The 20,574-nt window shown below is 41.3% G+C and overlaps 1 protein-coding gene across 11 annotated transcripts in view; it reads left to right on the forward strand.

Annotated features, from left to right (window-relative positions):
* Positions 1 to 20,574, forward strand: part of CACNA2D3 (calcium voltage-gated channel auxiliary subunit alpha2delta 3) — a 960,286-nt gene that overhangs the window by 621,627 nt on the left and 318,085 nt on the right. The window lies entirely within an intron of this gene.

Below are 20,574 nucleotides of genomic sequence, written 5' to 3' on the forward strand. Positions count from 1 at the left end.
GTCATACCATGTGTGCAGATTTTGCCTTTGATACAGAACATGTCCAGGGCTCATAGTGGCCCTAGAATAGTCAGAGGTGTCCGTGACAGTGAAGGATTTTGGAGAATTCTGTATTTGGGGGGAGGAGTAATCCACTCATCCTAGGAAAATAACTGCAAAGCCCACATCTCTAAAATTTTTGATTTTCAGCAGGATCCATGACTCTGTGACTATGAGTTAAAATGTTTGAGTCCTCGGACTCTAAATGAGGCAGGACTGTTTAAAGGCAGGTAATGTCTTCTTTGGAGACACTCGAGTATTCAGGCAAACATTTCAGTACAAGCAAAAGGATGTACGGCAATGGCATGGCTCAAAAGCATCACTGTGTAATTGAAACTGACTTTGTATTGGGTTCCTTCAGTGTCAAGGCCCTTCTTTTTTTTTCTTTCTGAGAGCAACATTTTCCCTCTTATCTTCATTTATGTCTGTGTTTCCTTAATCATCTTCAAATGTTTGTGAGTTGATGTTCACATGTCCCTATTCTGTTTTTTAAATCTCATTTGTTGCCATTTCCCTTTTACAGAGAGAGGAAGCATTCTGTTTAGGCTACGTGTTTAAGGGCGAAAAGTGTTTATAGAATCTTCATCTGTTTCCCCTGAGCCTGATCTATCTGATGACATCACTCTGTAAGTTTACATGATTTGGACAATGCAAAATGCCCAGGGTAGAATATTCAGGACAGCAAACTGGACATGTTTTTATAATTAGCCAGAAAACCCATGCTATAGCTTGTGATTCTTTAAAAAAAAAAAATCCACCTACAAATCCAATGGGAAAAGATGGTCCTCGCTGATCCATCCTTTGGTGGACTAAGACTGACTTTGAGGGGTTGCCCAAATGCTTGTGTGGTTGAGCCAGGGATCTGGATTTAGGTTCAGCCTTTAAACTCTGGGTTAAATTTTTTTATCTGGATTAGGTCATTGATAATATCAATGATCAAGGATTTTGGAGACAATTGAATTAAATCCCTTAGCATCTGGAATTTTGAGACAGTAAGGGAAGAAGTCCCATACTGTCTCATTCTTTTTGTCTGAATTGGTTATTCAGGGGTTTCTTTAAGAACTCCCACCAAATGTTTGAGAACTTCCATTTGAGATACAATTCATTGACTGCTGATTCTTGGGACATCATTTCCTAAGACCTCCATGTCTTAGTCATCTGAAGTTTATTGGACCTTTTATTTTTTTTTTTTTTTTAGTTCTCAATAATGTAATTTTCTTCTTATTTCAGTAGTTCCTAACTTTTTTCAAATTCAGATCTTTTTAAAATTTTATTTTATTTTATTATGGTATGTTAGTCACTATACAATACATCATTAGTTTTTGATGTAGTGCTCCATGATTCATTGTTTTCGTATAACACCTGGTGCTCCATGCAGTATGTGCCCTCCTTAATACCCATCACCGGGCTAACCCATTCCCCCACCCCCCTCCCCTCTAAAACCCTCAGTTTGTTTCCCAGAGTCCATAGTCTTTCATGGTTTCCCCCCCCTCCAATTCCCCCCCTTCATTTTTCCCTTCCTTCTCCTAATGTCCTCCGTGCTATTCCTTATGTTCCACAAATAAGTGAAACCATATGATAATTGACTTTCTCTGCTTGACTTATTTCACTTAGCATAATCTCCTCCAGTCCCATCCATGTTGATGTAAAAGTTGGGTATTCATCCTTTCTGATGGCTGAGTAATATTCCATTGTATATATGGACCACATCTTCTTTATTGGACCTTTTAAACAATTAAGAGGTCAGAGCACGGAAGAGAGAATCTTGTTGAAGATTTACGAAATGTCAACATTTAACAAATGTAAGCTCTACATTTAATTTCAGTAGGAATAAAAGCTTTGACTGGCTTGTACAAAGACACCTAAAGAAGTAAAACTGGTTAGAACTTTCCAAACTGGGGACTCACTAAGGATCCCCTCCCTGGTTCTCCCCGTGTAATACTTAGGGATCTGTCCTGGGCGGCCTTGGAGGGGGGGATCATTTGGTAAAAACTTTGAGTTTCTGCCCCACTATGTGAGAACATTTGCACCTTGAGGGTCCTGGACAAATAAAAGGGTTAACCCAACAGTGTATTGAACGCTGTTTAGCTGTCTTGGGACATTTGTTCTGTGTTCATGGATTTAGTAAACTTAATGTAAATAGACACCCCAGCAGCTGTGTCCCCTTAAGCATATTTTATTTAGCAGCTGAGTTATACACATCACTTGGCAGCCATAGATTTTCAATTTTTCCTTGTGCCAAGAGGGCAGCTGGAATAATTTGCGTACTCATTAATTTGGGAGAAATACGAGCTGTGTATGGCAGACAGCACAAGTCTTCTGTATGGTGTTTTACCAGGATAAGCAGATCAGAATAGAAGCAATTTGCCCTATCCCAAAGGGGCCCTAGGATTTTAATAAGCTGGCTATGAAAATTCTATTTCTTTGCAATTTGAAGCATCTAATTAGAGCCTGTAATTTCTCTCCTAGAACAAGAGTGGATGAAGGTTAACGGTAGGCCTCCCGGGCCCTTTCATATTCATTTACAGAGAGAAATCAGGTAACAGTTGTAGCTAATTAGTACAGGGTATTAAATATTTAGTCCATCTTGATTGAACTTGGAGAACACATGCATGTTGTTGGAGTATGGAAAATGATAAAGGGAAGTTAAATTTAATTTTTAATCAAAGATAAACTTAAAGGCAGTATAATAATTTTAGTACTGACTATCCTAACCCAACAGCCAGAGCAGCTATTGCTTCCAGTCGTCTGAACTGTCCAGATAAAGGAAGATGATGTCGATTTAATGTCATCACTGAACACATTTCCCAAGTTCAAACAGCTGTGATTTATGCAATCTGCGTCGAGTACAAAGAACTCCATGATTTTTATCACAGCAGTGACATAAAAAAAACCACCTTCTTGATGTTTCAGAATTTGGATTTAGAGTTTGGAGATGAGTGCGTTTTGGGGGAACTATCCTAAGGAGATGTATCATTCACTGGCGATTCTTTTAAGAGAGGACTCATGTTAACAAAACTGCTCCTTGGAAAGAAATCCTCCGAGAGGCGGGGCCCACTTGGTAATGGGTAGCACTGTGTTGAATCAAGTCTGACTTTGCCATAGAATGATACCCAGACTCCTGTAGGCAGAGGACAGTAAGCTATTCTTCTCTTGTCATAACCCAACCCAAATTATCTTCCTAATGTGAGATTCGCTTAAGTCAGAGCATGCGTATCAGAAAGAAACTCCTCAGGATCAAGGCCATGACTGGTCTGCCCTCTGGGCCCCGACACAGGGTATAAATGTCTGCAGAGCAAAAGTTCCCAGGAAAGCTCTCAGGACTTCCATAACTTACCCAGAAGCAGGCTTTTAAGGACACCAAAATATTATAAAAGGTCAAAGATGAGAGGATTACAAAATAGAAAGATTTCAAAGAGTAACTTTAAGGCCTGGTGAGGGGGTTTCTCTTGGCCTAGGAAACCTATCACGACTCCAGTTGTTTCATTTGGGGGATGCTTGAAGCATCTTTGCAGATTCATACAAAAGAAATGGTGACTCCCAAAGACCATCTTACTTTTTGCTACATTGGCTTCCAGTTGCCCGTTGTTATAAAATAGTTTCTGATGGCAATAATCCTTTGAAAATCGCCTGTTATTGGGGATAATAGCTGGTTGTCAAAGCATTAACCACCCTCGACTTCACTTTGGGCTATTACATAACAAAAGAATGAACTGGTGGTGATTCTGCCAGGTGTATTAAATTATGTCACACATTATAGAAGTTCTGTGATGGGGATTAGCATCCAGAAAAGACCATCAGAGATTGCCAAACTCATTATCTGCTGAGGCAGGAGGCTGGCCTCAGGCCTGGGGATGCAAGACTCTCGTGTGTAACTATTAAGCCACTAGCTCCAGTCCATCCTTGCCCTAGCATGGAGATGGACAAGAATCACACCAGCATTTCTGCTCTGTTATCCGGCCTCTAAAGAAAATCAAATTATGCTGCATTAATTATAGTGAGCTGCAAAGCTGCACTGAAATGGATTTATTCATTTTCTGATTTCTTAATGACAGATCTACCTCTTTGGGCAGGTGGCTATCGTCATGGAATTTGGTGGATCCTCCCACCACTTTTTGGAAGTCGAGATTTTGTTCTCTAGTTCCCTTTAGACAATAAATGTGGATGGTGGACTTTCAGAGGGCATGGCCATGCTGTAGGCACCCACATTCATTCTTAGTGTTATGTCACATTGGGCTCAAGACATCAGATGTTTTCCAAAGGGGAGAAGCATGACCTGAAAGGATGATTTAATACCCATAGAGATAAAACTTCAGCTGCAAACATATGGACAAAGCATGGCTTGCCTGTTCTCAATAGGTCTGGGTGATCCTTCACATAGCTCCTGGCCTAGTCCATTCTTAATGACCTGGAGAATGGGTCCCGCTCCTAATTTTCAGTGGAATGTCCTTATGAGACTTGTTTAGTCATTTCTATAATCCTGAAGCCCTAACTTGCATTTTCCTACCTGAATCTTTTCTGCATGGAGTTGGGTACCAGAGTGATATTGCACCCCTCCTGCCTTGCACAGACCCTGACATATAGTAGATGCTCTGTAAATATCAGATGAATGGAATTGAATGGAAATTTCTTATGGTCTCTTTCTTAAAAATATTTTCTTATAACAGAAGTGTTTCATGTTCATTGTAGAAAATTAAAAAAAAAACATAACAAGAAAGAAAAAAGTATCATCTGCTAACCAACCACCAGAGATTATGGCATTGGTACTTTTTGCATATATCTTTCCATTATTTTTCTGTACCTATATATATATTGTAGATTGGATAAGACTGTACATGGCATTTTGGAGCCTATTTTGTTCTTTTAGTGATGTCTTTCCAAGTCATTAAGCGATCAACTTTACCATTATTTGTAATGGCTTCCTGAAAGTTAATTGAATGAATGCACTATAATTTAATCCCCTTTCTGTGGGTACATTTAGGTGGTTGTAATTTTTTTTTAATAAAAACAGCACTGCAACATATATCCTTTATGTTAAATCGTTTCACTGTATGATGGTTTCCTTGGGCAACATGGAGAGTCAAACAAAGAAAACATCCATCAAGACTTTTGAAAAGACAAATTACTTTGGTAGGTAGAAAGAAAGGCAGAATATCAGACATCTGAACTTGCTCTGAACAATGAAGGGCAATAGCATCTTATGGAAATCATCAGTGGATAAATGTTTAGAAACCATAGAATGTGGACTATTATATTAATTTGATTTGTACATTTTAGCAAAATGAAAAATTTCAGCTTGCTGGTCAAAAAAAAAGCATTTGGAGGTGATTTCTTAGAAGTGGATTACTGGGTCAAAGGTTATGTGCATTTTAAATATTTGAAAGATATGGACAAGTTATTGTCAGAAAGCTTATGCCACTTTATATTCCCACCAGTAAAGGTTATTTTCCAGTTGTTTCATTGTCATTAACAAGCCATTTTCAATTCCCTAGCAAAAAAACAAAAATACCCCAAAACTCCTAATTTGTCTTTGTATTTGTATTTGTCCTTTAAAGTGAGGTTGAACATTCCATTCTCTGGGGGTTTCTGTTTGTTTGTTTGTGTTGCCATGAGTATTTCTTCTTCTTCTGTGATCCAGCAGTTCATGTCCTTTGACCCATTATTTTGCTCTCATGTCAAAGTGTTGCAGTTAAGAAAATGAGCTTTGGAGTCCCATAAACCTTAAAAGGGTTTGACAGCTGTCACTTACCAGCTATGTGACCTAGGACAAATTCCTACCTTTTCCAAACCTCAGTTTGCCCATCTGTTAAATGAGAATAATGCTAATACCTGTCTCATGGCAATCCTACCATGTATGATAAATGGCAATGGACCAGTGCTCAACATAGTTTTAAGGCCGTACTACTCCCTTATTCCTCTTAGCATCTTCCCACTGCATCCGTCATGATGGATTATCCCTAATTAGCCTGTGTTTGTATCTTACAATTGCTTGCAATAACCACATTTATTCATTTATTTGACAAATATTTGGGGGCAACTGCTATGGGTCAGGTTCTGGATTAGGAGTTAAGCAATAGTGAATAAAACTGATCTCCATCATGAAGATTACGTGTGTGTGTGTGTGTGAAATAGAATATAGCCAAGTGACAGACAAATAAACTGACTGTAAATTGCACTGATTACATGCAGAAAAGAAATAGGGGCTGAGATCAAACATAAAAGAGAGACTTATTTTAGATAATAGGATGGGGGAGAGACTTTGGAAGGTGGAAAGTTTTATGATAAGACCAAAAGGATGGGAAGGACATGGCAATGCTAAAATGTTTCAGTGTTATGACAGCAGCATGTACAAAGGCCCTGTGTTAGGAAAAACCCCCAGGTGTTGGGTGAATTGGAAAAAGGGCATCCTGGGAGGAAGTAGGTGGGTGGGAATTTGGCAATGGTGAGGGTCAACCTGAGGTGGGATTGTGGAACAAGGCAGGGGCCAGAGCATGGGGTTGGGCTAGCTTTTGATTCTTATTCTAGATGAAAGCAATGCCCCTGAAGAACTTCTAGCAAAGGAGAGACACTCTCTGATTCTTTTTGCAAGAAGCTTTTTCTGGGACCGGATAGCAATGGAAAAGCTCAGATAAGCTGCCTAGCTGGTTATCCAGTTGAGAAGTGTTAGTGGCTTGGACTAAGTGTTGGCAGAGGAGATGAAAATCACAAGAATTGTATTTAGCAAGAAACTTCCAAAGAAATTATTTATTTCCCCATCCCATGCCATTAATTAGGATCTTTTAACACTGAAGTCGTTAGAAGTCACCCAGCACTCTGGAAGAGTGGGTTTCCAGGCTGCAGCAGATACTCTGGCCTCTTCCTCCCATGCAGCCTCATGTCCTCAAACTTGCTCCTCCAGGAAAAGCCCTAATCTCCCAGAAGGTGACACTTAAGATGGAAAACTGTAGAACTTCCTGCTGACATTAGAGCTGACAGCTTTGACCAATCTTGAGGCTCCCAAGTGGGAGACACATATTTTGGGAAAACAAACAAACTCAGCTCCAGGAACAGGATCTATCTTTCTCTTCTCTTGATCCCCATGAAAAATCCTGGACCCCCAAAAAAACAACAAACCAACAAATAAAACCATGATGGCGAGGAAACCAAATAGGTTCTAGCTGTCAGGACTACCAACTTCATGCGAGTTTATGGATTTTGTTCTATTAAAACCCATTGCTCTTCCTGGTTTACATTTCACTGATTTGTCTGATGCCATCCAGGCCACCTTTTCCCACCATCCCCATGCATTCCATGGTGATTCTTCTGGGTTTGTAGCTTCTCTCCACCGCAGGAAAGCTCCTGCAGGACAGAGGTGGTCTCTTAGCCCACATGACCTCCCCTTCCTCAGTGCTTCTTGGTCACAGTGCCTTTTACACCAACTTATTTGCATGACCAATACAAACTTTCAGTTGTTTTTCTCTAACATGTAAAACTTGGGAGGAAAAAAAAGAAAAAAAAATGTGGAAAACGCCTAAGGGTTCATTTCCAGGAGCAAAGAATTGGGGGGAAGATCAGGAAGGATTCTTTTGGCTTCAAATATCCCTCCAACCAGTGCACAAAGCTAAGAGAAGGAATATAAGGACTTTACAGTTACAAGCATTTGACAAAATTTAACCCCCTTTCATGATAAGGGCACTGAAAAAATTTATGACCTAATCCTAGTAGAGGCAATAATAATAAAAGTAGAGCCAAAAAAACACTTACTCTCTGTTGGAGGTGTTTGAGCCCTCGGCTTGAGGGCAGCCAATGCCAAGAGGGAACCCTGGACAATTGTAAGGCTTACAGTCTATAAGATTAAAACATAACAATTCTTAGGATAAATACAACTCTTGCTTATTGAAGAAAAGAAATACATTTTCTTCTGGGGTTTCTCAGAAAGAAGATATGTGCCCCCAATTGCCCCCTGTAACTTTAACTTGCTTTCCTCCCCCAAAACAGTGGCTCTCAATAGTATGGGGTCTTCAGCTGGGGGCATGTTCCCATAGTGAGCATTCAGACTCTTGGGAGCACTGGAATCCCTGGAAGGGGCAGAGGTCGGGGTACAGGTAATGAGCATGTATTGATTGCCAAAACCCCACAGGTGATTCTGATACACCCCATACACATACACACACACACTCCCCTACCGCCAGAGCCATGTCCCTACCTATCTGCCTCTTGGAGAATCACAGGTAAAATTGAATGAACACTGTCCTCAATAATATCCTTGCAGATGTCTGATGAGCCCTTGACTTTTCTTACTGACAGTAAGCCCCAGAAGGTGGCAGGTGATTTGACAGCAGAAACTGCTATTTTAGACTAATTCTTAGTGACAGGGAGGATTGGTTGGGGAAATAGAAGTGACAAGAACTGTACTAGCTTAGAATTCACAACGGCTGTTGGTTTTAATGAGTTCAAGAATGATTTGGGCAAAATTCCAAACTCCTAAATCCTTGACCTATAACCTGTGTGGTGCTGATTCACTAGGGTGGTCTGTGGAGGGAGTGTTCTATCCAAATGCATGCTGCTGCTTATTGTGGGGCTTTGGCCCACATCCCACACGAGGACCACATTTGTACCCAAGGCCAAGTGAGTCTCAGTCCTGTACCCTGATCTGGGTGGCAAACACAAACTTGGGGGGTGGGGAACATTAAGGAAAAAGGAGCTTTTCTCTAACATCCAGACTGGCAGGCTAAGTCATGCCTTCAAACTTCACACCTCTGGGCCTTTTCCTGCACATTTTCTCTTTAGGGTCCAGGCAAGATGCCCCACTGGAGATCTCCTCTTAGAAAAGACCCCCCACATAAACACTCTTTAGTAGCACAAACCCCGCTCCAACCCCTACCATTTTGGTTCCATTTAACAGCAATCTTGCCATATGGGTACAGTTATATATTAACCGCCCCCCTGCCTTGCAGGTAAGGAAAATGAGGCTCAGAAAGATCAAGTAACTCACCCCAGGTTGCCTAGCTCACTTGGGGAAGGCCCAGATTCTAAAACTGGGTGTGTCCAGTTCTCAATCCTGCCTTACATCTACTGCATTCTGCTCACCTGTCCACCCAGCCATTCCTGTTTTTCACAAAACTTTGCCATCTGTTCACACTGTCCCAAGGTGTGGGGGGAAGGAGAGACTTCACTGAAAGTTGTTTGGAATAGCAAAAATCCCATTACCATTGTGAGGTGTCATCTTTTCCCTGTTATGTAATACCTGAACCAAGCAGTTATTTAAAATACAATTGACTTCAGGCTTTGCATGGCTTCCATCTGGAATCAAGGGGCAGCACCTAAGAAAAAAACATGCTATAAAACTGATGATCCACCCATGCGAGACCTCAACTAAGACACCATTTTCTGGCTTCTGAAGATGAGATGGTAATAACAAAGACCAGAGCTTTCCACCCCACCCCACCCCCATTTCTTCATACTTATCACTGAGCTTCAGTGTAAAAAATTTCATAGGGGAAAGTGAAATGTCAGCTGGTTGGTAGCAGATCAGTCTGGAAAAATAGGAAAGCATTTAAAATGAAGTTGGTAATGAAGGAAAGGGCTCTAACCCTGATAAATTCATGAGTGTTCCATGCTGACTTATTTTTACTTATAAAATTTGTGAAAACAAATGGACAGAAAGTGGGTGACTGATACTCTCCAAGAATCTACTACATCCTGGGTGCTGAGTTGGGTACAGTTACCTCATGCTGCCCCCACAACATCTGCATTTCTGTTGGAAATAAATGTAATTCAAGAAAATAAACAAGTCATTAAGATAACTACAAAATGTACCAAGTACCATGAAGGAGACAAATGGGATGAGAGGGAGTTAGCTATATAAAGTGAGAGAGTGAAGAACATTCCAGGCAGTGGGACAGGTGGATGCAAAGACTCTGAATCCAGAACAAGTTTGTCATTTTCTGGGTCTTCCAGGCATCTTAGCTGTGATTAGGGGTTGGGAATATATTCCAAGTGCAATGCGAAGACATCAGAGGGTTCTAAGCTAGGGAGTGACATGATCCCAAGATGTTTCATGAGCGTAACTAGCAGCATGCCAATTTGTAGAATAATTAGCTTCCCTTTTACATAAATAGATCTTCTGATCTGTTCCAAATTTAACGGCTTTACACACAGGAGTTAGTGTTTTTGTTCATGGTGTTGAATCTGTAAGCCTTCTTAGAAGAAGGGGCATAACTGTGAACAAATCACTGTCACCACTTGATCTCTCCAGGTCTGAGAGGGCAAGGGAAGCAGGGAGGGACCTCCCAGCCCTACAGATCTGTAGGTGGTCAGCAGTCTGAACTTTGGCAATGAATTTGTTTTAAGAGACCTCATATCAGCAGAAAAGGATTTTTATGGTATTGCTGGTCAACATGTGTTTGAGTGCTAGCTCCATGCCAAACATTGCACTGGATTCTATGGATTCAAAAATGAATGAGATGGGGGTCCTGTCTGTCAATTCCATCCCTACTCCTTTAGATGTGGTCATCCAAAGGCTCCATGATGTGATATGCCAACTCAGGGTCTGTAGTGGTGCCTCTTCTGTTTCAGGGCTCCTGGTGTGTCCACCTTTTTCTTACATATTGAGGACTCATTCCTGATTTGAAGTCTAGTCTGGTCATGGATGGCCAATATCTGGGGCTCACCAATCATTGGAAAATGGGCATATAAATGAACAAATGAACTTCTCTCTCAATTTGGCAAGCACTGAAGATGAACAGCCCATTTTTTTAATAACATGTAATGTATTATTTGTTTTGGGGTACAGGTCTGTGATTCATCAGTCTTACACTATTCACAACTCTCACCATAGCACATACCCTCCCCAATGTCCATCACCCAGCCACCCTATCCCTCCCACCCCCCTCCACTCCAGCAATCCTCAGTTTGTTTCTGGAGATTAAGAGTCTCTTATTGTTTGTCTCCCTCTCTGGTTTTGTCTTGTTTCATTTGTCTCTCCCTTCCCCTATGATTCCTCTGTCTTGTTTCTCAATTTCCTCATATCAGTGAAATTATATGATAATTGTCTTTCTCTGATTGACTTATTTTGCTTAGCTTAATACCCTCTAGTTCCATCCACGTCATTGCAAATGGCAAGATTTCATTTTTTTTGATGGCTGCATAATATTCCATTGTATATATATACACCACATCTTCTTTATCCATTGATCTGTGGATAGGCATCTGGGCTCTTTCCATAGTTTGGCTATTGTGGACATTGCTGCTATGAACACTGGGGTGCAGCTGCCCCTTCAGACCACTACATTTCTTTGGGGTAAATGCCCAGTAGTGCAATTGCTGGGTTGTAAGGTAGCTCTATTTTCAACTTTTTGAGGAACCTCCCTACTGTTTTCCAGAGTGGCTGCACCAGCTTGCATTCCTGCCAACAGTGTAGGAGGGTTCCCCTTTCTCCGCGTCCTCGCCAACATCTGTCGTCTCCTGACTTGTTAATTTTAGCCATTCTGACTGGTGTGAGGTGGTATCTCATTGAGGTTTTGATTTGGATTTCCCTGATGCCGAGGGATGTTGAGCACTTTTTCATGTGTCTGTTGGCCATTTGGATGTCTTCTTTGCAGAAATGTCTATTCATGTCTTCTGCCCATTTCTTGATTGGATTATTTGTTCTCTGGGTGTTGAGTTTAAGTTCTTTATAGATTTTGGATACTAGCCCTTTATCTGATAAGTCATTTGCAAATATCTTCTCCCATTCTGTCACTTGTCTCTTGGTTTTGTTGACTGTTTCCTTTGCTGTGCAAAAGCTTTTTATCTTGATGAAGTCCCAATAGTTCATTTTTGCCCTTGCTTCCCTTGCCTTTGGCGATGTTTCTAGGAAGAAGTAGCTGCGGCTGAGGTTGAAGAAGTTGCTGCCTGTGTTCTCCTCAAGGATTTTGATGGATTCCTGTCTCACATTTAGGTCTTTCATCCATTTGAGTCTATTTTTGTGTGTGGTGTAAGGAAATGGTCCAGTTTCATTCTTCTGCATGTGGCTATCCAATTTTCCCAACACCATTTGTTGAAGAGACTGTCTTTTTTCCATTGGACATTCTTTCCTGCTTTGTCAAAGATTAGTTGACCATAGAGTTGAGGGTCCATTTCTGGGCTCTCTATTCTGTTCCATTGATCTATGTGTCTGCTTTTGTGCCAGTACCATACTGTCTTGATGATGTCAGCTTTGTAATAGAGCTTGAAGTCCGGAATTGTGATGCCACCAGCTTTGCTTTTCTTTTTCAACATTCCTCTGGTTATTCAGGGTCTTTTCTTGTTCCATACAAATTTTAGGATTATTTGTTCCATTTCTTTGAAAAAAGTTAATGGTATTTTGATAGGGATTGCATTAAATGTGTAGATTGCTCTAGGGAGCATAGACATTTTCACAATATTTGTTCTTCCAATCCATGAGCGTGGAATGTTTTTCCATTTCTTTGAGTCTTCCTCAATTTCTATCATGAGTATTTTATAGTTTTCTGAGTACAGATCCTTTGCCTCTTTGGTTAGGTTTATTCCTAGGTATCTTATGATTTTGGGTGCAACTGTAAATGGGATCGACTCCTTAATTTCTCTTTCTTCTATCTTGTTGTTGGTGTATAGAAATGCCACTGATTTCTGTGCACTGATTTTATATCCTGCCACTTTACTGAATTCCTGTATGAGTTCTAGCAGTTTTGGGGTGGAGTCTTTTGGGTTTTCCACATAAAGTATCATATCATCTGCAAAGAGTGAGAGTTTGACTTCTTCTTTGTGGATTCGGATGCCTTTTATTTCTTTTTGTTGTCTGATTGCTGAGGCTAGGATTTCTAGTACTATGTTGAATAGCAGTGGTGATAGTGGACATCCCTGCCATTGAACAGCCCATTTTGATTGTCCAAAGAATACAGTTTGCTTTTGAGGAATTCCAAGTGCAGAATACAAGAAGTATATAAAACAGAGGTTCCTAACCTGGGATCCAGAGGTGCCTCGGGAATCTCAGTCTTTGGTGGAGGAGATGCCCTACATCTCATGAATCTTATCTGAAATCATGAATGTACAGCCTTGGGCATTTTTTGTAGGGGGAAAGTCCACAGCTTTTGCCAAAATCTCAATGGATCTTATAACTCTGCCAAGGTTAATAGAAGTTGTCATCGCTCTAATTCTAGTGTTAGGGACTATCAATCCCATTATCCTTGGTAACGGCAGATATCAGTGATGACTCCTCAAAACCGTCCCCTAGGAAGGATCCTCTTCTTCACCCACAACAGTCCATTTCCTCTTTAACCAGACCTCTGGACAGGGTTGAGGGGGTGTCTGTGGATGGGAGATTTGACTTTCCTCAGCTCACTTTTTGAGTTTTACTGCAGCAAATTGTCTCAAATACACTTGGATGCGACTCTCTGCCTGGAATTCACCGCTTCTTACCTGTCCTTGTATCCATTATCGGATTTGCTATCGATCACAGGCAGTGGGTGGATGATCCACATATTACCCACACATAAGGAAAGTACTGTCTGAGGGTTTAACTAACTTGCTCAAGGTCACCAAGCCAGTAAGTGTGGAGTTGGACCCGCCTGGAGCCCAGGTTTCCTGATTCCCAGCTATTTTGAGGGTACTCAGTATTTATTTGAATCAGACATGGTAAGGCACACAGACATAGAAATGCCTGATATGAAGGAAGTTTATTATACTGGTAGTCCCCTAGGAGCAAGGGGCATGCCGTACCACATGGAGCTGCACCAAGGGCAAGGACAAAGGCAAGGTGAGTGGGCAAAGAGAGAGAGGGAGAGGGAACTGGAGGGCGGAAGCCTTGTTGTGGTTTCCATGGGAAGAAAAAGGCAAAGCAGGGTAAGCAGGCTTAGGATTGAATAATATCAGTGGGCTTTGGGGCATAGGAGCTGTCCCTCATTGTCTGGTACCGGGCCATGGAGTGATTATGGCAGGTGGATAAAGGTCGAGAATGTGAACACCTGATAAAAAGAAGGGGTCTGCATTGGTTTATTTGCATTCAGAGATGCACCTGCAGGCAAGTCATTTGTAACCTGCAGGAATTAGCTAACCCTGGGAGGGGTTATTCCTTCAAGGCAGCAAGGCCCCAGGTATCAGAGCATCAAAAATACAGAACATAAAAAGACATAGTTAATACCATGCCTTTGCCTCCTGAATTAAGTCCATGGGACTGGATAGTCGAATGAATTGTGTCACCACCTTTGAGGATGTTTGTCGCTTGACTCCTTACTGCTCCGTGAAGCAATGTGTCATATCCTGTGTTCTCCCATGCCAACTCAGTTCACAGTCTCTGGACAACTCAGAGACACCTTCTCCTTCACCTTGACAAAACACATGGCCATCAGACTGGACTTGCATCTTCCTGCTCAGAAGATCACAAATGGCATTTTTTCTGAATTGGGGTATTTTCAATACCACACATGAGGTATGAGGCACTGTGCTTGAGAGGAAAGAGATTATACAGATTCGTAGAGCATCCCACAAATGACAGTCCATTTATCATAATGATCTATGATATTCATTTGTTGAAATTTTATTACTTTTGAAATTCAATTTGTCCCATCTTATTGCTGCTCAGGGAAGTGTTCCCTTATGTGCCTCTCCTCATCCTTTGGATAAGGTTGTTTCTTCTTTTATTATGAGCATGATGGCTTCTAGATTAGAGCAGCCTGCTCAATGTAACTATTTCCATTGGCATCAACCTTCTCTGGGGCTACCTCTACCCTTGCAGTGCTTTCGTGAAGATATGATTGGCAGTGATTTATGAAGCATTTGGGGAGTAATCAAGTTCCAGCCCTCATCTTCCGCTTGGAGTTTAAAGTTTTTATTCAGAGGTGCTTCTCTACACCAGAATTCATTGAAATGAGTAAATAAGAGAAGTAGGTTAGGAATATATTTTGTGAAGAAACAGATTAAGGACATATTCAGTAATAGTAAATTGACCTTTAAGACATAAAGACATCAGGACACTTCTTTCTAAAGGTCAAGTTGCACACCATTTTTGAGAAATCCTGGAGGTGTTTTAGGGAATAATTGAGTTGGGCAGTGAGTCTGAGGGGGCATGAGCAGGTGGAAGGACGTGAAGGTGAGTCCACATGCTTATTTGCAGAGGCTGCCACTTGGCTGAATGAAAATTTGGAACCCATGGATGTGGGCACTCAGAGGTACTGGACGATTCTTTCAGCAAGTGCCATTTATACATATAATCCATATAAATTGCATGTTTTATAAGGTAGAAGTACTAGATTTATAGTTAAATGTTATTTTAAGATGAAAGATTGTCTTCTTTTTTTTTAAATAAATGTAAAGACTATGTATTTGGAGGCTTCTAAGTGTTCTGTCCTCAGCCCTTTGCTCTGTATGTGGGAGCAAGAGTGGAGTTATTGTCATTTCAAGGAGCAGCTTTGGGTGTGAAGACTCAGCTCTAGCTACAGACATGTGGGTACAGATCGGCCCTTTCTTGGGGGGGAGAGGAAGTGCAAATGGCAGATCCTGGTTGCCCAGTCTGGTTGGTGTCTGATGTTCCTGCCTAATTGGAATGACACAAACTTTTAAAAAAAAATGCCCTCTGGATCCATATCCTCTATTTTTTTAAGCACATACAGGATTATAAACTCCTGGAAGTTTTGCCTCAGTCCTTAGCAATCTACAGAAACACATTTGTTTGAAATGACTCCAGTGATTTCTTAATTCCTGGTTCCACTTGCGTTTGGGCCTCATCTTCTCAGTGTTTTTTTAAAAGTGTTGGCATCAGTCTACCTATTGTCAGACCCACCATGGGTGGTTCGTAAAAATGTAGATATGTGGCCTACTTAGTCTAAGTCTCTGGAGGGTGGGTGTTAGAGTAATGTGGGATTCAAGGTCCCTAGTGATTCTGATGTCTGGTGAAGTCTAAGAACTCTCCCCACCCTGGCCAGAGCCACTGTCATCTCTCACCTGGAACATGTCAGTGGCCTCCTACCCTGTCTCCCTCTGTCTGTAGTTCTCAAACTTGGTTGTACATTAGAACCAAGGGTGATTGAAAGACCCTCTGCTCCCAAGGATCTGATTTATTTATAGTTGGATGACACCTGGGCATTCAGAATTATAAGAACATCACAGGAAAATCAAATGGGCAGCCAAGTTGAGCATGACTTGTTCTCCACATTGTAGACAGATTTACTCTTTTACAAGATCATGTGTAGCTCATGTCAGGCTTCTATGCAGTCTCTTCTGTGGTTCTATTCTCTAACAGTGGTTGCAAGGACCTTATTGTCTGTCCACATTCATTCTCTGTGACTTTTCCTGGTTGACTCCACTCCATTTCTACTGGTTTCTTCAATATCCCTTGAGCATGCCTATCTCAAGGATTTCGTACCTTCTGTTCCCTTCACCTGGAACATTCTTCCCCAATAGCCATGTTTCTTGTTCTCCCTCCCCCACCCGTTTTGTCCAGGTTCCTGATCACATGTCACCTTATCAGGGAGGGCGTCCCTTCCTCTCTTCCTAAAATAGCAGCTTTCATCACTCTCCATTGCCTTACCCTGCTTTATTTTCTTCATAAGCATTAAATCCAACAAATAAATGTTAGATACAAATTTGCCATTTATTATCTGTTTCATTCTCATGAAAATGTAAACTCCCTGAAGACAGAGAGTTTGTTTTGTTTATCCATTTTATCCCCAACACCAAGAATGATCCCTGGTTCATAGTAGGTGCTCAGAAGCTACTTGTGACAGATGGATGATGACCTGCTACTCTTGGACTGTCTCAAAAGCATGGTCATTGGTGATATTCCATTCATTACCAAGAGGACGTGTGTGGGGGGTGGCAGCCTGTTTTCTGGCCGTGCAGTGTGTCCATGATAGCTCTATTGGCAGGCACTCTTCTTGCTCTATTTTAATGGCTATAGAAAGAAGAGATTTGGTTCATTATTATAAGCTCAAACTATCTATAGTCACCCAAGTTGAGAGAAATGGTGCCCCTCAAATTTCTGGTGGGAATTGCATCTACATGAGTCAGAGCGTAATTTGTTTTTTTTGGAAAAACTGGATTGAGTTTTTTTGTTTGTTTCACTTGGGAAATTTTATACTAATCAGATTAAATTAAGTGACTTTGAACTTTGAAATGTCCACATTCTAACATTTTATTAAGCTTAATTGGGTTTATAGAACATTTAAAGACCATACAAAGTTAAATGGGAGATCAAAATGAACTAATAGGTTTATGCAGACATTTTTTCCCCCCTGCCTTTATGCTGCATTAACAAAAGAGGTGCCTTCATGCCTACAGAGGATGAGCACAAAGGCCTGGCTTTCTGGGGAGCTTTGGTGTGTCCTGTTCCTGCTGTGGTCTGAACTGTGCCATGGTTCTGTCCCTTGATATTCTGTGCTGTGAACTTGGTTTCAGAACCACCTCTGATCTGAAAAGTAGTTGAGCTCAAGGCAGACTTGTGAATATTTCTGTAATGGTGCTTCTTGGGGAAGAAATCTCCAATTGTTGGAAATAAAATCTATCAGGTTACAGAATCTGCTAATGATAGAAATGAGGAGCAATTTGATTATGTTACTCCTAAAGGTTTTGCACTCAGTTAATTGAGCAGTGGAGTATGGCAGCCCACCCAGGAAGATGCAGGGCTCGGTCATAAGGTCCACATATTGTCTCTACTGGGGCTACATTTTCACTGCTATGTTGAGTCTTCCTAGATCCTTATAGAATGGTTGAGAAGGTTGCAGTGTGATTACTTTCTTCTCATTTAAAATGATCTTTAAGGGGCGCCTGAGTGGCTCAGTCAGTTAAGCGTCTGCCTTTGGCTCAGGTCATGATCCCAGGGTCCTGGGATCGAGCCCTGCATTGGGCTTCCTGCTCAGCGGGGAGCCTGCTTCTCCCTCTCCCTCTGCTGCTCTGCCTACTTGTGCTCTTTCTCTATCTCTCTGTCAGATAAATAAATAAAATCTTAAAATAAATAAAATAAAAAAATGATCTTTAATTATTAAAGCAATACTTGTTCACTTGTAAAAACACTCAAGTGGTATATAGACATTTGTGAAGTAAAAGATATAAATCCCCTTGAAGAAAAATAGGGTTCTTTGCTATCCAATATCCTACAACTGGCTTTTTTCCCCCTTACTGATTTATAATGGATGCCTCTCCACATGAGTATATAGCTATATGGTGTTCCACTCCCTGAATACACTATAACCTTTTTAGCCAATCAGCTGTCAAGAGACACTTAAGCAGTAACAGTTTTTGACTATTACAAATCATGAATGTGAACATTCTTATACCTTTGTCATTTCTGTTTATTTGTGAAAATGTATAAAATGAAATTATAGGGTTTTAAGAAGACGTGCAACTCTATAGTTTTTCCATATGCCTACCACTTCCTGTCATCTTTGATACCCACTCGGCCCCTACAGGCATTTTATTTGGTATCTTGGTTATAAGATAAGTGCCTAGAGGTAGAATTACTGGGCCTGAAAAAATTACAAAAATAAAATGCTATGGATATTGTTAAATTGCTCTCCAAAATATTTATTTTGGAGTAAAATCCCATCTCTTTTGTTGCCAGTTGAAAGGCATCACTGTGAGAAATCCAGGGCGTGAACAGAGTATCATTTGATGATGTTTATTTTATAGGCAGAGATGTGACAAGTCATTCCCCTGCCGTTTCTACTCAGATAAGGAGGCCAGTCCACTGGGAGCCAAGGGCGCCACATAAGTGGAGATATTGAACATGATTCTGATTTTCTCTCATAAAAAATAAAATAAAATACAAACCAACCAAATAAATATAATGCCTGTAAATCTCTTAGCATGCACCTGACTCAGGGGATGGTGCTGACTGTAGGAGCTAGGGCAGTGGTGTAGGAGCGTGGTGAGGGCGTGGGTACTGTGATACTGGTTTCCATTATTGTAGTTATTGTTAGCACAGTTATTCTTACGCAATCATGTCTGGTCTGAAGTTTGGCACAATCCTCCTGGTTTTCCAAATGGGTTGCCATCTTTTTAAGTGAGGAATTATAGATGTTATGCCAATGATTCACAGCACTGTTCTGGAGTTTTAACTATGCTGCTGAGAGAGAACTCAGTTTATCCTGAGGTTCTTCATCTGGACAGCAGAGGAGGTTTGGTATGTGTAGGTATCTTTACTTGAAAACAGCTGGGCTGCTCTGTGCCAGATCTTTTCCTCTTTGCCCACAAAGGTAGACTTCTGGCTTCACTTCCTAATAGCTATCCTTTAAGCCTTCTGCTTTGTTAAGAGCCAGTGGGGATACAAGTTTTGATCAGCTTAGTGTTTTCCCTTTAAATAGCTTAAATTTGAAAGAAAGATGAGGATTTATGAAAAAAGCATGGGTCTGGGTCTCAAAAGACTGGATTCCATTGCTGGCTCCTATGGGTACAGGCTCTGGGCCATGGGGCTGGTTGGGGTTTTCTAAATGGACAGACCCAGCATCTTCAAGAGATTGCGAGGAGGCCCCCGTGTTATCCTGAGGTCTCTGAAGACCTTTCCCATTAAATTGGGACTTGATGAAATTAGGCAAATCATTTTACTTAACTGGATCTCAGTTTCCCCCTAAATCAGACATCTTCAGCTAAATGCCAACAGTGGCCAGGCAGGAAAAGTGAACAGGGAAGTGACTTTTTGTAGGGGGGGAGGTCAATAATAACTACTTTTGGCCATATAAGGCTGCCTCTTCTCTTTTTTTCCCTAAGAGAAGCCAGAATCTCCCAATTAAAAAAAAATAATAACAATAAATAAATAAATAACATATCCTTTCTCTGTCAGTGTGACTCCATTGGGAATAGTGTGGAAAAGAGTGAGGGGAATGAAGAGAGGCAAAGCTCTCTTTGCCTGCTCACCGACCCAGGAAGTCCCCTAGGAGCTGTGATGGATGGAAGGGCTGCTTTGGTGCACATAAGTGAGGACTGGCCGAGGCGACATAATGACAACGTGTATTTCAACATTTCTTTCCAAACTAGCCCTTAAGTTATGATGCCCAGATAGGAGAATATTTATAATTAAAACAAAATCTGAGGGTGCCTGGCCGGCTCAGTCAGTAGAGCACACGACTCTTGATCTTGGGGTTGTGAGTTCAAGCCCCACGTTGGGTGTGGAGCCTACTTTTAAAAATATTAGTTAATTCATTTATTAATTAAAGCAAAATCTGCATTTTTATACTCAGCTAGGAGCATTCATATGTTTTTACCCATTCATGTATTGCATTTTAGTGTTCCAAGTACTGTGCTCCATCAGGACACAGCCAGGGAAACAGAGACATTCCTTTCTTCCCTGCATCAGGTGGACAGTCTAGTGGAGATCAACCTCACAGAAGGAACCACAGGAGATACTAGTTAGCGACAACTATAATAAAGGCGCTGGAGGAGCAGTGGGGTGCCTGAGCCAGTCTCGATGGGCTGAGGGGACATCAGCTGGTAAAAAGCCTTTGGGGCCACATGCCCAGCATCTTCATCTAATGGCATGTCTTCCTTTAACTTGGCCACAAGGAGGTGGCCAGAGGGCTGTGCTTGGACTGCCAGAAGAGTTTCGTTTGGACTGGGTACTGTTGACCC

The sequence above is a fragment of the Phoca vitulina genome, unplaced genomic scaffold (genome assembly GCF_004348235.1).
Source record: "Phoca vitulina isolate PV1807 unplaced genomic scaffold, GSC_HSeal_1.0 scaffold13, whole genome shotgun sequence".
NCBI lineage: Eukaryota > Metazoa > Chordata > Mammalia > Carnivora > Phocidae > Phoca > Phoca vitulina.